The sequence below is a fragment of the Mobula hypostoma genome, chromosome 22 (genome assembly GCF_963921235.1).
Source record: "Mobula hypostoma chromosome 22, sMobHyp1.1, whole genome shotgun sequence".
Taxonomy (NCBI): Eukaryota; Metazoa; Chordata; class Chondrichthyes; order Myliobatiformes; family Myliobatidae; genus Mobula; species Mobula hypostoma.
Window position 1 is genome coordinate 67,739 of NC_086118.1, and position 17,178 is coordinate 84,916.

Below are 17,178 nucleotides of genomic sequence, written 5' to 3' on the forward strand. Positions count from 1 at the left end.
ACTGTCTAATTGGATCGAGGGCCTGTTTTGTGCTGTTTGACTGTCTAATTGGATCGAGGGGCTGTTTCTGTGCTGTTTGACTGTCTAATTGGATCGAGGGGCTGTTTCTGTGCTGTTTGACTGTCTAATTGGATCGAGGGGCTGTTTCTGTGCTGTTTGACGGTCTAATTGGATCGAGGGGCCTGTTTCTGTGCTGTTTGACTGTCTAATTGGATCGAGGGGCTGTTTCTGTGCTGTTTGACTGTCTAATTGGATCGAGGGGCCTGTTTCTGTGCTGTTTGACTGTCTAATTGGATCGAGGGCTGTTTCTGTGCTGTTTGACTGTCTAATTGGATTGAGGGGCTGTTTCTGTGCTGTTTGACTGTCTAATTGGATCGAGGGGCCTGTTTCTGTGCTGTTTGACTGTCTAATTGGATCGAGGGGCCTGTTTCTGTGCTGTTTGACTGTCTAATTGGATCGAGGGGCCTGTTTCTGTGCTGTTTGACTGTCTAATTGGATCGAGGGGCCTGTTTCTGTGCTGTTTGACTGTCTAATTGGATCGAGGGGCCTGTTTCTGTGCTGTTTGACTGTCTCATTGGATCGAGGGGCCTGTTTCTGTGCTGTTTGACTGTCTAATTGGATCGAGGGGCCTGTTTTTGTGCTGTTTGACTGTCTCATTGGATCGAGGGGCCTGTTTCTGTGCTGTTTGACTGTCTAATTGGATCGAGGGGGCCTGTTTCTGTGCTGTTTGACTGTCTAATTGGATCGAGGGGCCTGTTTCTGTGCTGTTTGACTGTCTAATTGGATGGATCAAGGGGCTGTTTCTGTGCTGTTTGAATGTCTCATTGGATCGAGGGGCCTGTGGTTGTGCTGTTTGACTGTCTCATTGGATCGAGGGGCATGTTTCTGTGCTGTTTGACTGTCTAATTGGATCGAGAGCTGTTTCTGTGCTGTTTGACTGTCTCATTGGATCGAGGGACTGTTTCTGTGCTGTTTGACTGTCTAATTGGATCGAGGGGCCTGTTTCTGTGCTGTTTGACTGTCTCATTGGATCGAGGGCTGTTTCTGTGCTGTTTGACTGTCTAATTGGATTGAGGGGCCTGTTTCTGTGCTGTTTGACTGTCTAATTGGATCGAGGGGCCTGTTTCTGTGCTGTTTGACTGTCTCATTGGATCGAGGGGCCTGTTTCTGTGCTGTTTGACTGTCTAATTGGATCGAGGGGCCTGTTTCTGTGCTGTACTGGATTTCTAGGAAAAGGGGCTGTTTCTGTGCTGTACTGGATTTCTAGGAAAAGGGCCTGTTTCTGTGCTGTACTGGATTTCTAGGAAAAGGGGCTGTTTCTGTGCTGTACTGGATTTCTAGGAAAAGGGGCTGTTTCTGTGCTGTACTGGATTTCTAGGAAAAGGGGCTGTTTCTGTGCTGTACTGGATTTCTAGGATTTCTAGGAGGGGCTGTTTCTGTGCTGTTTGACTGTCTAATTGGATCGAGGGCTGTTTCTGTGCTGTTTGACTGTCTCATTGGATCGAGGGGCTGTTTCTGTGCTGTTTGACTGTCTAATTGGATCGAGGGGCCTGTTTCTGTGCTGTTTGACTGTCTAATTGGATCGAGGTGCTGTTTCTGTGCTGTTTGACTGTCTAATTGGATCGAGGGGCTGTTTCTGTGCTGTTTGACTGTCTAATTGGATCGAGGGCCTGTTTCTGTGCTGTTTGACTGTCTAATTGGATCGAGGGGCCTGTTTCTGTGCTGTTTGACTGTCTAATTGGATCGACGGGCCTGTTTCTGTGCTGTTTGACTGTCTAATTGGATTGAGGGGCCTGTTTCTGTGCTGTTTGACTGTCTAATTGGATCGAGGGGCCTGTTTCTGTGCTGTTTGACTGTCTCATTGGATCGAGGGGCCTGTTTCTGTGCTGTTTGACTGTCTAATTGGATCGATGGGCCTGTTTCTGTGCTGTACTGGATTTCTAGGAAAAGGGGCTGTTTCTGTGCTGTACTGGATTTCTAGGAAAAGGGGCTGTTTCTGTGCTGTACTGGATTTCTAGGAAAAGGGGCTGTTTCTGTGCTGTACTGGATTTCTAGGAAAAGCGGCTGTTTCTGTGCTGTACTGGATTTCTAGGAAAAGGGCCTGTTTCTGTGCTGTACTGGATTTCTAGGAAAAGGGGCTGTTTCTGTGCTGTACTGGATTTCTAGGAAAAGGGGCTGTTTCTGTGCTGTACTGGATTTCTAGGCAAAGGGGCTGTTTCTGTGCTGTACTGGTTTTCTAGGATTGGAGGGGCTGTTTCTGTGCTGTACTGGATTTCTAGGCAAAGGGGCTGTTTCTGTGCTGTACTGGATTTCTAGGATTGGAGGGGCTGTTTCTGTGCTGTACTGGATTTCTAGGAAAAGGGGCTGTTTCTGTGCTGTACTGGATTTCTAGGATTGGAGGGGCTGTTTCTGTGCTGTACTGGATTTCTAGGAAAGGGGCTGTTTCTGTGCTGTACTGGATTTCTAGGAAAAGGGGCCTGTTTCTGTGCTGTACTGGATTTCTAGGAAAAGGGGCTGTTTCTGTGCTGTACTGGATTTCTAGGAAAAGGGGCTGTTTCTGTGCTGTACTGGATTTCTAGGCAAAGGGGCTGTTTCTGTGCTGTACTGGATTTCTAGGAAAAGGGGCCTGTTTCTGTGCTGTACTGGATTTCTAGGAAAAGGGGCTGTTTCTGTGCTGTACTGGATTTCTAGGAAAGGGGCCTGTTTCTGTGCTGTACTGGATTTCTAGGCAAAGGGGCTGTTTCTGTGCTGTACTGGATTTCTAGGAAAAGGGGCCTGTTTCTGTGCTGTACTGGATTTCTTGGAAAGGGGCTGTTTCTGTGCTGTACTGGATTTCTAGGCAAAGGGGCTGTTTCTGTGCTGTTTGACTGTCTAATTGGATCGAGAGGCCTGTTTCTGTGCTGTTTGACTGTCTCATTGGATCGAGGGGCTGTTTCTGTGCTGTTTGACTGTCTAATTGGATTGAGGGGCCTGTTTCTGTGCTGTTTGACTGTCTAATTGGATCGAGGGGCCTGTTTCTGTGCTGTTTGACTGTCTCATTGGATCGAGGGGCCTGTTTCTGTGCTGTTTGACTGTCTAATTGGATCGAGGGCTGTTTCTGTGCTGTTTGACTGTCTAATTGGATCGAGGGGCCTGTTTCTGTGCTGTTTGACTGTCTAATTGGATCGAGGGGCCTGTTTCTGTGCTGTTTGACTGTCTAATTGGATCGAGGGGCCTGTTTCTGTGCTGTTTGACTGTCTAATTGGATCGAGGGGCCTGTTTCTGTGCTGTTTGACTGTCCAATTGGATCGAGGGCTGTTTCTGTGCTGTTTGACTGTCTAATTGGATCGAGGGGCCTGTTTCTGTGCTGTTTGACTGTCTAATTGGATCGAGGGGCCTGTTTCTGTGCTGTTTGACTGTCTAATTGGATCGAGGGGCCTGTTTCTGTGCTGTTTGACTGTCTAATTGGATCGAGGGGCCTGTTTCTGTGCTGTTTGACTGTCTAATTGGATCGAGGGGCTGTTTCTGTGCTGTTTGACTGTCTAATTGGATCGAGGGGCTGTTTCTGTGCTGTTTGACTGTCTAATTGGATCGAGGGGCTGTTTCTGTGCTGTTTGACTGTCTAATTGGATCGAGGGGCCTGTTTCTGTGCTGTTTGACTGTCTAATTGGATCGAGGGGCTGTTTCTGTGCTGTTTGACTGTCTCATTGGATCGAGGGGCCTGTTTCTGTGCTGTTTGACTGTCTAATTGGATCGAGGGGCTGTTTCTGTGCTGTTTGACTGTCTAATTGGATCGAGGGGCCTGTTTCTGTGCTGTTTGACTGTCTCATTGGATCGAGGGCTGTTTCTGTGCTGTTTGACTGTCTAATTGGATTGAGGGGCCTGTTTCTGTGCTGTTTGACTGTCTAATTGGATCGAGGGGCCTGTTTCTGTGCTGTACTGGATTTCTAGGAAAAGGGGCTGTTTCTGTGCTGTACTGGATTTCTAGGCAAAGGGGCTGTTTCTGTGCTGACTGGTTTTCTAGGTTTGGAGGGGCCTGTTTCTGTGCTGTACTGGATTTCTAGGCAAAGGGGCCTGTTTCTGTGCTGTACTGGATTTCTAGGAAAAGGGGCTGTTTCTGTGCTGTTTGACTGTCTAATTGGATCGAGGGGCCTGTTTCTGTGCTGTTTGACTGTCTAATTGGATTGAGGGGCCTGTTTCTGTGCTGTTTGACTGTCTAATTGGATCGAGGGGCCTGTTTCTGTGCTGTTTGACTGTCTAATTGGATCGAGGGGCCTGTTTTTGTGCTGTTTGACTGTCTCATTGGATCGAGGGCTGTTTCTGTGCTGTTTGACTGTCTAATTGGATCGAGGTGCTGTTTCTGTGCTGTTTGACTGTCTAATTGGATCGAGGGGCCTGTTTCTGTGCTGTTTGACTGTCTAATTGGATCGAGGGGCCTGTTTCTGTGCTGTACTGGATTTCTAGGATTGGATCGAAGGGCCTGTTTCTGTGCTGTCCTTGGATTTCTAGGAAAAGGGGCTGTTTCTGTGCTGTACTGGACTTTCTAGGATTGGAGGGGCTGTTTCTGTGCTGTACTTGATTTCTAGGATCAAGGGGCCTGTTTCTGTGCTGTACTGGATTTCTAGGAAAAGGGGCTGTTTCTGTGCTGTTCTGGATTTCTAGGAAAAGGGGCTGTTTCTGTGCTGTTTGACTGTCTAATTGGATCGAGGGGCCTGTTTCTGTGCTGTTTGACTGTCTAATTGGATCGAGGGGCCTGTTTCTGTGCTGTTTGACTGTCTCATTGGATCGAGGGGCCTGTTTCTGTGCTGTTTGACTGTCTAATTGGATCGAGGGGCCTGTTTCTGTGCTGTTTGACTGTCTAATTGGATCGAGGGGCTGTTTCTGTGCTGTTTGACTGTCTAATTGGATCGAGGGGCCTGTTTCTGTGCTGTTTGACTGTCTAATTGGATCGAGGGGCCTGTTTCTGTGCTGTTTGACTGTCTAATTGGATTGAGGGGCCTGTTTCTGTGCTGTTTGACTGTCTAATTGGATCGAGGGGCCTGTTTCTGTGCTGTTTGACTGTCTCATTGGATCGACGGGCCTGTTTCTGTGCTGTTTGACTGTCTAATTGGATCGAGGGCTGTTTCTGTGCTGTTTGACTGTCTAATTGGATCGAGGGGCCTGTTTCTGTGCTGTTTGACTGTCTAATTGGATGGATCAAGGGGCTGTTTCTGCGCTGTTTGACTGTCTAATTGGATTGAGGGGCCTGTTTCTGTGCTGTTTGACTGTCTAATTGGATCGAGGGGCCTGTTTCTGTGCTGTTTGACTGTCTCATTGGATCGAGGGGCCTGTTTCTGTGCTGTTTGACTGTCTAATTGGATCGAGGGGCCTGTTTCTGTGCTGTTTGACTGTCTAATTGGATCGAGGGCTGTTTCTGTGCTGTTTGACTGTCTAATTGGATCGAGGGGCCTGTTTCTGTGCTGTTTGACTGTCTCATTGGATCGAGGGGCCTGTTTCTGTGCTGTTTGACTGTCTAATTGGATCGAGGGGCCTGTTTCTGTGCTGTTTGACTGTCTAATTGGATCGAGGGGCTGTTTCTGTGCTGTACTGGACTTTCTAGGATTGGAGGGGCCTGTTTCTGTGCTGTACTGGATTTCTAGGCAAAGGGGCTGTTTCTGTGCTGTACTGGATTTCTAGGATTGGAGGGGCCTGTTTCTGTGCTGTACTGGATTTCTAGGAAAAGGGGCTGTTTCTGTGCTGTTTGACTGTCTAATTGGATTGAGGGCTGTTTCTGTGCTGTTTGACTGTCTCATTGGATAGAGGGGCTGTTTCTGTGCTGTTTGACTGTCTAATTGGATCGAGGGGCCTGTTTCTGTGCTGTTTGACTGTCTAATTGGATCGAGGGGCCTGTTTCTGTGCTGTTTGACTGTCTAATTGGATCGAGGGGCCTGTTTCTGTGCTGTTTGACTGTCTCATTGGATCGAGGGGCCTGTTTCTGTGCTGTTTGACTGTCTAATTGGATCGAGGGCTGTTTCTGTGCTGTTTGACTGTCTAATTGGATCGAGGGGCTGTTTCTGTGCTGTTTGACTGTCTAATTGGATCGAGGGGCCTGTTTCTGTGCTGTTTGACTGTCTCATTGGATCGAGGGCTGTTTCTGTGCTGTTTGACTGTCTAATTGGATCGAGGGGCCTGTTTCTGTGCTGTTTGACTGTCTAATTGGATCGAGGGGCTGTTTCTGTGCTGTTTGACTGTCTCATTGGATCGAGGGGCCTGTTTCTGTGCTGTTTGACTGTCTAATTGGATCGAGGGGCCTGTTTCTGTGCTGTTTGACTGTCTAATTGGATCGAGGGGCCTGTTTCTGTGCTGTTTGACTGTCTAATTGGATCGAGGGGCTGTTTCTGTGCTGTTTGACTGTCTAATTGGATCGAGGGGCCTGTTTCTGTGCTGTTTGACTGTCTAATTGGATGGATCAAGGGGCTGTTTCTGTGCTGTTTGAATGTCTCATTGGATCGAGTGGCTTGTTTCTGTGCTGTTTGACTTTCTAATTGGATTGAGGGCTGTTTCTGTGCTGTTTGACTGTCTAATTGGATCGAGGGGCCTGTTTCTGTGCTGTTTGACTGTCTAATTGGATCGAGGGGCTGTTTCTGTGCTGTTTGACTGTCTAATTGGATCGAGGGGCCTGTTTCTGTGCTGTTTGACTGTCTAATTGGATCGAGGGCTGTTTCTGTGCTGTTTGACTGTCTAATTGGATCGAGGGGCTGTTTCTGTGCTGTTTGACTGTCTAATTGGATCGAGGGGCCTGTTTTTGTGCTGTTTGACTGTCTCATTGGATCGAGGGGCCTGTTTCTGTGCTGTTTGACTGTCTAATTGGATCGAGGGGCCTGTTTCTGTGCTGTTTGACTGTCTAATTGGATCGAGGGCTGTTTCTGTGCTGTTTGACTGTCTCATTGGATAGAGGGGCTGTTTCTGTGCAGTTTGACTGTCTAACTGGATCGAGGGGCCTGTTTCTGAGCTGTTTGACTGTCTAATAGGATCGAGAGACCAGTTTCTGTGCTGTACTGGATTTCTAGGATTGGAGGGGCTGTTTCTGTGTTGTACTGGATTTCTAGGAAAGGGGCCTGTTTCTGTGCTGTACTGGATTTCTAGGAAAAGGGGCTGTTTCTGTGCTGTACTGGATTTCTAGGATGGGAGGGGCCTGTTTCTGTGCTGTTTGACTGTCTCATTGGATCGAGGGGCCTGTTTCTGTGCTGTTTGACTGTCTAATTGGATCGAGGGGCCTGTTTCTGTGCTGTTTGACTGTCTAATTGGATCGAGGGCTGTTTCTGTGCTGTTTGACTGTCTAATTGGATCGAGGGGCTGTTTCTGTGCTGTTTGACTGTCTAATTGGATCGAGGGGCCTGTTTCTGTGCTGTTTGACTGTCTAATTGGATCGAGGGGCTGTTTCTGTGCTGTTTGACTGTCTAATTGGATCGAGGGGCTGTTTCTGTGCTGTTTGACTGTCTAATTGGATCGAGGGGCTGTTTCTGTGCTGTTTGACTGTCTCATTGGATCGAGGGGCCTGTTTCTGTGCTGTTTGACTGTCTAATTGGATCGAGGGGCCTGTTTCTGTGCTGTTTGACTGTCTAATTGGATCGAGGGGCCTGTTTCTGTGCTGTTTGACTGTCTAATTGGATTGAGGGCTGTTTCTGTGCTGTTTGACTGTCTAATTGGATCGAGGGGCTGTTTCTGTGCTGTTTGACTGTCTAATTGGATTGAGGGGCTGTTTCTGTGCTGTTTGACTGTCTAATTGGATCGAGGGGCCTGTTTCTGTGCTGTTTGACTGTCTAATTGGATCGAGGGGCCTGTTTCTGTGCTGTTTGACTGTCTAATTGGATCGAGGGGCCTGTTTCTGTGCTGTTTGACTGTCTAATAGGATCGAGGGGCCTGTTTCTGTGCTGTTTGACTGTCTAATTGGATCGATGGGCTGTTTCTGTGCTGTTTGACTGTCTAATTGGATCGAGGGGCCTGTTTCTGTGTGTACTGGTGTGCTGTACTGGATTTCTAGGAAAAGGGGCTGTTTCTGTGCTGTACTGGATTTCTAGGAAAAGGGGCTGTTTCTGTGCTGTACTGGATTTCTAGGAAAAGGGGCTGTTTCTGTGCTGTACTGGATTTCTAGGCAAAGGGGCTGTTTCTGTGCTGTTTGACTGTCTCATTGGATCGAGGGGCCTGTTTCTGTGCTGTTTGACTGTCTAATTGGATCGAGGGGCTGTTTCTGCTGTTTGACTGTCTCATTGGATCGAGGGGCCTGTTTCTGTGCTGTTTGACTGTCTAATTGGATCGAGGGCTGTTTCTGTGTGCTGTTTGACTGTCTCATTGGATCGAGGGGGCTGTTTCTGTGCTGTTTGACTGTCTAATTGGATCGAGGGGCCTGTTTCTGTGCTGTTTGACTGTCTAATTGGATCGAGGGGCTGTTTCTGTGCTGTTTGACTGTCTAATTGGATCGAGGGGCCTGTTTCTGTGCTGTTTGACTGTCTAATTGGATCGAGGGGCTGTTTCTGTGCTGTTTGACTGTCTAATTGGATTGAGGGGCCGTTTTCTGTGCTGTTTGACTGTCTAATTGGATCGAGGGCTGTTTCTGTGCTGTTTGACTGTCTAATTGGATCGAGGGGCCTGTTTCTGTGCTGCTGTACTGGATTTCTAGGAAAAGGGGCTGTTTCTGTGCTGTACTGGATTTCTAGGAAAAGGGGCTGTTTCTGTGCTGTACTGGATTTCTAGGCAAAGGGGCTGTTTCTGTGCTGTACTGGATTTCTAGGATGGGAGGGGCTGTTTCTGTGCTGTACTGGATTTCTAGGAAAAGGGGCTGTTTCTGTGCTGTACTGGATTTCTAGGAAAAGGGGCTGTTTCTGTGCTGTACTGGATTTCTAGGCAAAGGGGCTGTTTCTGTGCTGTACTGGATTTCTAGGATTGGAGGGCCTGTTTCTGTGCTGTACTGGATTTCTAGGAAAAGGGGCTGTTTCTCTGCTGTACTGGATTTCTAGGAAAAGGGGCTGTTTCTCTGCTGTACTGGATTTCTAGGCGGAGGGGCTGTTTCTGTGCTGTAGTGGATTTCTAGGAAAAGGGCCTGTTTCTGTGCTGTACTGGATTTCTAGGAAAAGGGGCTGTTTCTGTGTTGTACTGGATTTCTAGGAAAAGGGCCTGTTTCTGTGCTGTACTGGATTTCTAGGAAAAGGGGCTGTTTCTGTGTTGTACTGGATTTCTAGGAAAAGGGCCTGTTTCTGTGCTGTACTGGATTTCTAGGAAAAGGGGCTGTTTCTGTGCTGTACTGGATTTCTCGGCAAAGGGGCTGTTTCTGTGCTGTTTGACTGTCTAATTGGATCGAGGGGCTGTTTCTGTGCTGTTTGACTGTCTAATTGGATCGAGGGGCCTGTTTCTGTGCTGTTTGACTGTCTAATTGGATCGAGGGGCCTGTTTCTGTGCTGTTTGACTGTCTAATTGGATCGAGGGGCCTGTTTCTGTGCTGTTTGACTGTCTAATTGGATCGAGGGGCCTGTTTTTGTGCTGTTTGACTGTCTCATTGGATCGAGGGCTGTTTCTGTGCTGTTTGACTGTCTCATTGGATCGAGGGGCCTGTTTCTGTGCTGTTTGACTGTCTCATTGGATCGAGGGGCCGGTTTCTGTGCTGTTTGACTGTCTAATTGGATCGAGGGGCCTGTTTCTGTGCTGTTTGACTGTCTAATTGGATCGAGGGGCTGTTTCTGTGCTGTTTGACTGTCTAATTGGATCGAGGGGCCTGTTTCTGTGCTGTTTGACTGTCTCATTGGATCGAGGGCTGTTTCTGTGCTGTTTGACTGTCTAATTGGATTGAGGGGCCTGTTTCTGTGCTGTTTGACTGTCTAATTGGATCGAGGGGCCTGTTTCTGTGCTGTACTGGATTTCTAGGCAAAGGGGCTGTTTCTGTGCTGTACTGGATTTCTAGGAAAAGGGGCTGTTTCTGTGCTGTACTGGATTTCTAGGCAAAGGGGCTGTTTCTGTGCTGTACTGGATTTCTAGGAAAAGGGGCTGTTTCTGTGCTGTACTGGATTTCTAGGAAAGGGGCCTGTTTCTGTGCTGTACTGGATTTCTAGGAAAAGGGGCTGTTTCTGTGCTGTACTGGATTTCTAGGAAAAGGGGCTGTTTCTGTGCTGTACTGGATTTCTAGGGAAAGGGCCTGTTTCTGTGCTGTACTGGATTTCTAGGAAAAGGGGCTGTTTCTGTGCTGTACTGGATTTCTAGGCAAAGGGGCTGTTTCTGTGCTGTACTGGATTTCTAGGAAAAGGGGCTGTTTCTGTGCTGTACTGGATTTCTAGGAAAAGGGGCTGTTTCTGTGCTGTACTGGATTTCTAGGAAAAGGGGCTGTTTCTGTGCTGTACTGGATTTCTAGGCAAAGGGGCTGTTTCTGTGTTGTACTGGATTTCTAGGAAAAGGGGCTGTTTCTGTGCTGTACTGGATTTCTAGGAAAAGGGGCTGTTTCTGTGCTGTACTGGATTTCTAGGAAAAGGGCCTGTTTCTGTGCTGTACTGGATTTCTAGGAAAGGGCCTGTTTCTGTGCTGTACTGGATTTCTAGGAAAAGGGGCTGTTTCTGTGCTGTACTGGATTTCTAGGAAAAGGGCCTGTTTCTGTGCTGTACTGGATTTCTAGGAAAAGGGGCTGTTTCTGTGCTGTACTGGATTTCTAGGAAAAGGGGCTGTTTCTGTGCTGTACTGGATTTCTAGGAAAAGGGGCTGTTTCTGTGCTGTACTGGATTTCTAGGCAAAGGGGCTGTTTCTGTGCTGTACTGGATTTCTAGGAAAAGGGGCTGTTTCTGTGCTGTACTGGATTTCTAGGAAAAGGGGCTGTTTCTGTGCTGTACTGGATTTCTAGGCAAAGGGGCTGTTTCTGTGCTGTACTGGATTTCTAGGAAAGGGGCTGTTTCTGTGCTGTACTGGATTTCTAGGAAAAGGGGCTGTTTCTGTGCTGTACTGGATTTCTAGGCAAAGGGGCTGTTTCTGTGCTGTACTGGATTTCTAGGAAAGGGGCTGTTTCTGTGCTGTACTGGATTTCTAGGCAAAGGGGCTGTTTCTGTGCTGTACTGGATTTCTAGGAAAAGGGGCTGTTTCTGTGCTGTACTGGATTTCTAGGAAACGGGGCTGTTTCTGTGCTGTACTGGATTTCTAGGAAAAGGGGCTGTTTCTGTGCTGTACTGGATTTCTAGGAAAAGGGGCTGTTTCTGTGCTGTACTGGATTTCTAGGCAAAGGGGCTGTTTCTGTGCTGTACTGGATTTCTAGGCAAAGGGGCTGTTTCTGTGCTGTACTGGATTTCTAGGAAAAGGGGCTGTTTCTGTGCTGTACTGGATTTCTAGGAAAAGGGGCTGTTTCTGTGCTGTACTGGATTTCTAGGAAAAGGGGCTGTTTCTGTGCTGTACTGGATTTCTAGGAAAAGGGCCTGTTTCTGTGCTGTACTGGATTTCTAGGAAAAGGGGCTGTTTCTGTGTTGTACTGGATTTCTAGGAAAAGGGCCTGTTTCTGTGCTGTACTGGATTTCTAGGCAAAGGGCCTGTTTCTGTGCTGTACTGGATTTCTAGGAAAAGGGGCTGTTTCTGTGCTGTACTGGATTTCTAGGAAAAGGGGCTGTTTCTGTGCTGTACTGGATTTCTAGGCAAAGGGGCTGTTTCTGTGCTGTACTGGATTTCTAGGAAAAGGGGCTGTTTCTGTGCTGTACTGGATTTCTAGGAAAAGGGCCTGTTTCTGTGCTGTACTGGATTTCTAGGAAAAGGGGCTGTTTCTGTGTTGTACTGGATTTCTAGGAAAAGGGCCTGTTTCTGTGCTGTACTGGATTTCTAGGGAAAGGGCCTGTTTCTGTGCTGTACTGGATTTCTAGGAAAAGGGGCTGTTTCTGTGCTGTACTGGATTTCTAGGATAAGGGCCTGTTTCTGTGCTGTACTGGATTTCTAGGCAAAGGGGCTGTTTCTGTGCTGTTGGATTTCTAGGAAAAGGGCCTGTTTCTGTGCTGTATTGGATTTCAAAGGGGCTGTTTCTGTGCTGTACTGGATTTCTAGGAAAAGGGGCTGTTTCTGTGCTGTACTGGATTTCTAGGAAAAGGGCCTGTTTCTGTGCTGTACTGGATTTCTAGGCAAAGGGGCTGTTTCTGTGCTGTACTGGATTTCTAGGCAAAGGGGCTGTTTCTGTGCTGTACTGGATTTCTAGGCAAAGGGGCTGTTTCTGTGCTGTACTGGATTTGTAGGAAAAGGGCTGTTTCTGTGCTGTACTGGATTTCTAGGCAAAGGGGCTGTTTCTGTGCTGTACTGGATTTCTAGGCAAAGGGGCTGTTTCTGTGCTGTATGGATTTCTAGGCAAAGGGGCTGTTTCTGTGCTGTACTGGTTTTCTAGGATTGGAGGGGCTGTTTCTGTGCTGTACTGGATTTGTAGGAAAAGGGGCTGTTTCTGTGCTGTACTGAATTTCTAGGAAAAGGGCCTGTTTCTGTGCTGTACTGGATTTCTAGGAAAAGGGGCTGTTTCTGTGTTGTGCTGGATTTCTAGGCAAAGGGGCTGTTTCTGTGCTGTACTGGATTTCTAGGAAAAGGGGCTGTTTCTGTGCTGTAATGGATTTCTAGGAAAAGGGCCTGTTTCTGTGTTGTACTGGATTTCTAGGAAAAGGGGCTGTTTCTGTGCTGTACTGGATTTCTAGGAAAGGGGGCTGTTTCTGTGCTGTACTGGATTTCTAGGCAAAGGGGCTGTTTCTGTGCTGTACTGGATTTCTAGGAAAAGGGGCTGTTTCTGTGTTGTACTGGATTTCTAGGAAAAGGGCCTGTTTCTGTGCTGTACTTGATTTCTAGGCAAAGGGCCTGTTTCTGTGCTGTACTGGATTTCTAGGAAAAGGGCCTGTTTCTGTGCTGTACTGGATTTCTAGGCAAAGGGCCTGTTTCTGTGCTGTACTGGATTTCTAGGCAAAGGGCCTGTTTCTGTGCTGTACTGGATTTCTAGGAAAAGGGCCTGTTTCTGTGCTGTACTGGATTTCTAGGAAAAGGTCCTGTTTCTGTGCTGTACAGGATTTCTAGGATGGGAGGCCCTGTTTCTGTGCTGTACTGGATTTCTAGGAAAAGGGGCTGTTTCTGTGCTGTCCTGTATTTTTAGGAAAAGGGGCTGTTTCTGTGCTGTACTGGATTTCTAGGAAAAGGGCCTGTTTCTGTGCTGTACTGGATTTCTAGGCAAAGGGCCTGTTTCTGTGCTGTACTGGATTTCTAGGAAAGGGGGCTGTTTCTGTGCTGTACTGGATTTCTAGGCAAAGGGCCTGTTTCTGTGCTGTACTGGATTTCTAGGAAAAGGGGCTGTTTCTGTGCTGTACTGGATTCCTAGGAAAAGGGGCTGTTTCTGTGCTGTACTGGATTTCTAGGAAAAGGGGCTGTTTCTGTGCTGTACTGGATTTCTGGGAAAAGGGCCTGTTTCTGTGCTGTACTGGATTTCTAGGCAAAGGGCCTGTTTCTTTGCTGTACTGGATTTCTAGGAAAGGGGGCTGTTTCTGTGCTGTACTGGATTTCTAGGCAAAGGGCCTGTTTCTGTGCTGTACTGGATTTCTGGGATGGGAGGGGTATGGAGGGCTGATCAGGTGCTGGTCAATATGACAAGGCAGATTAATAGTTCAGCGCAGACTAGATGGGCTGAATGGCCTTTTGCGTTGAGGTGTTAATTGCAGCATCTCTGAAGATTTCCAGTGTATGCTGAATGTTTTGCCAAGGTGTCTTGTTTTGAACATAAAAAAGATACAGGCCCCATGTCAGCCTCCGCCCAAACAGCCACTTAACCAGCACTCTGTAACAGCTGCTGATATTGCCCTCGAATCTTAGACCACTTTCCTGACCTTGAGAGCATTCTCTCCTCAAAAGCAGACATCGACTTGGAGATCACACAGTGCTGGTGGAGCCTATGCAAGATTAACGATAGGGGTCTTTGGAGACCGTGACCTACAGGTCCAAACAAAACTTTTGGTCTATAGAGCAGCCGTCCTTCCTACGTTACTATCTGGGGCTGAATTTTGGACCACCTACAGTCGGCAACTGCAACCCCTGGAACAAAACCAGCTAAGAGCCTGATGGAGATTTTGACAATCAGCTTGAGGGACAGACGCACTACCATCAGTGTACTGGAGGAGGTCAACGTGAGCAGCATCTCCACTACAACACAGTGATAGCAACTCCAATGGATGGGTCATATCACCTGGATGTCTAACTCGCATCTCCCCAAACACAACCTTTACCCCAGTTGAAGGAAGATCAGAGAGCCCTGGAGAGTAAAGGAAATACTTCAAAGGTAACAACAAAATCAGCCTGAAGAAATTCAACATTAAAGTAAAACCAAAACATTAAAAACTTTCAATATTACATCTAAAAACTGGATAGACATTGCACTCCATAGACACACCCAGAGGAAATCTGTTCCAGAGGGAACTGTACTAAATGTGAACGACCTCCGCTGTGCCCCACAGAACAACTGGCAGTTGCAAGAGGAGAGATTGAACAACCAAAAGACCCGACCACTTACCACAGCCGGCACTTACTTGTGTCCACACTGCACCAGAATATGTGGATCACACGTCAGCTTCTATAGTCATCCAATAGGCAACCCCTTAGTGCACTTCACGCTCGGCTCGAGCGGTTGCATCGCTAATCCTCTATGACTAAATGACCGTGAGCTGCTTCGGAGATCATGTGGAGGGAAGAAGCCAATACAACACTGGGGAGCGTTGTTAAATTTACTTTAGGAAAGCTTGAACCAGCTGGCGTTTTACAACACAGAAGGGTGCCATGGCAACATAGCAGTTACTGCAGCTTGGGGCGTTGATGTTTGGAGTTCAGTGTTGGTGACCTCTGCAAGAAAGTTTGTTTGTTCTTCCCATGTACACGTGGGTTTCCTCCAAGTGCTCTGGTTTACTCCCAGAGACCTACTGGTTAGTAGGTCACTGTACCGGTTAGCAGGTCATTGTAAATTGCCCTGTGATAAAGCCAGGGTTAAGCAGGTAGTTTGCTGCATTGGGCCCAGAGGACCTGTTCTGCACTGTGACTCTCTAAATAAAATATAACCTTTTTAAAAAACATGGAACATGACAGCACAGTACAGGTGTTTTGGCCCACGATGTTGTGCCGACCTTTTAACCTACACTAAGGTGAACTTAACCCTCCCCTTCTACATAACTCTCTATTTTTGTGCCTATCTACGTCTGTTATACCACCCCTAGCAGGACAGTCCACGCATCCACCGGACTCTGTGTAAAGAACTTACCTCTGCTACCCACCTATACTTTCATCCGGTCACCTTGTATTAGCCGTTTCCACCCTGAGGAAAAGTCTCTGGTTGTCCACTCGATCTATGCCTCATGCCATCTTGTACAGCTCTGCAACTCACCTCTCTTCCTCCTTTGCTCCAATGAGACCGAGTCTTCACAACATATCCTGATGAAACATGTCCAGGCAACACCCTGGTAAATCTCCTCTGCACCCTCTCTAAAGCTTCCACATCCTTCTTATAAAGAGGTGACCAGAACTGAGCACAATACTCCAAGTGTGTCCTAGCCAGGGTTTTATAGAGCTGCAATACTACCTCACTGCTCCTGAACTCAACCCACAGACTAATGAACACCAACACACCATACACCTGATCAGCACTAACAACGTGCGTGGCAACTTTGAGGGATCTGTGGACATAGAGCCCAAGATCCTGCTGTTGTTCCACACTGCCAAGAATCCTGCTGTATTCTGTCTTCAAATTCGACTGTCCAAAATGAATCACCCCACACTTGTCAGAGTTGAACTCCATCTGCCACATCTCAGCATCCTGTCAACGTCCCATTGCAACCTACAACAATCCTCTACAGTATTCACAACTTCACCAACCTTGGTGTCGTCTACTAACTTACTAACCCATCCTTCCACTTCCTCATCCCAGTCATTTATAAAAATCACAAAGAGCAGGGACCCCGGAACAGATTCCTGTGGAACATCCCTGGTCACCGACCTCCAGACAGAATACCCTCTGCCTTCTCCGGGCAAACTAATTCTGTATCCACATGGGGGGTTTCCCTGAATCTCCTGCCTCCTGACTTTCTGAGTGAGCTACCATGGGAAACCTTATCCAACACTTTATTAAAGTTCATATACACCGTATCCACTGCTCTCCCTCAACAATGTGCTTTGATATCTTCTCGAAGGATTCCATTTGGTTCGTGAAGCATGACCTGACCCTACTCCCTTTCTTGAACAAAGGAATAAAATTTGCCACACTCCAAACATTTGGTATGACTGTAGCCAGTGAGGATGCAAAGATCACCGCCAAAGGTACAGCAATCTCTTCCCTCACTTTCCTTGCTAATCTGGGGTATATCCCATCTGGCCCTGGGGTTTTATCTATCCTAAAGTTTTTCCAAAGTTCCAGCGCATTCTCTTTCTTAACATCAACATGTTCAAGCATATCAGCCTGTTTTACGTTGTCCTCACAAACGTCAAGATCCCTCTCACTGAAGCAAGGTATTCATCAAGTATCCCCCTGCCTCCTCTGTCAAGGCACATGTTCCTTCTGCTACTCCTGATCAGTCCTCCCCACACTCTGGAAATCCTCCTGTTCTTCACCCCTTGGGGTTTTCCTAAATCCTACATACCATGGCTTTCTCATTCCCCCCACACCCCCACTCTATCTCCCCTAAGTCCATTCTTCAGCTGCTTCCTGGCTACCTTGTAACTCTCTCGTCACCTCTAAAGGTGGCGTCGGAAAGTGGCAACTCTGCGTGTAGCTTCGAAGCGAATCATCAGGAGGTATTTCGTTCAGGACTACAACAGCCGAAATCCACAGTCACAGCCGTGGCTACTTTAGGAAGCAACATCATTTTAAGATGTTTAAAAAATCTATCAGTCCTGAAAGTCGGTGTCTGGTATGGAGGGGCCACTGCAATGGATTGGAAAAAGCTGCAGAAAGTTGCGAACTCAGCCATATCCGTCACGGGCACTAACCTCCCCAGCATCGAAGGCATCTTCAAAAGGCAATGCTGCAAAAAGGTGGTATCCATCATTAAGGACCCCATCACATCCCTCTTCTCATTGCTGCCGTCAAGGAGGAAGTCTGAGGACTCACACTCAACAATTCAGGAACAGCTTCTTCCCCTCCGGACGGACAATGAACCCATGCAGAGTACGTTATTTTTCTTGCGCTCTCTCTGCATTACTGTGTTGGGGATTGAC

The 17,178-nt window shown here is 47.5% G+C and overlaps 1 protein-coding gene across 1 annotated transcript in view; it reads left to right on the plus strand.

The window, feature by feature from the left end:
* Positions 1 to 17,178, plus strand: part of acsf2 (acyl-CoA synthetase family member 2) — a gene marked incomplete at its 5' end in the record, with an annotated part of 195,299 nt that overhangs the window by 31,534 nt on the left and 146,587 nt on the right. The window lies entirely within an intron of this gene.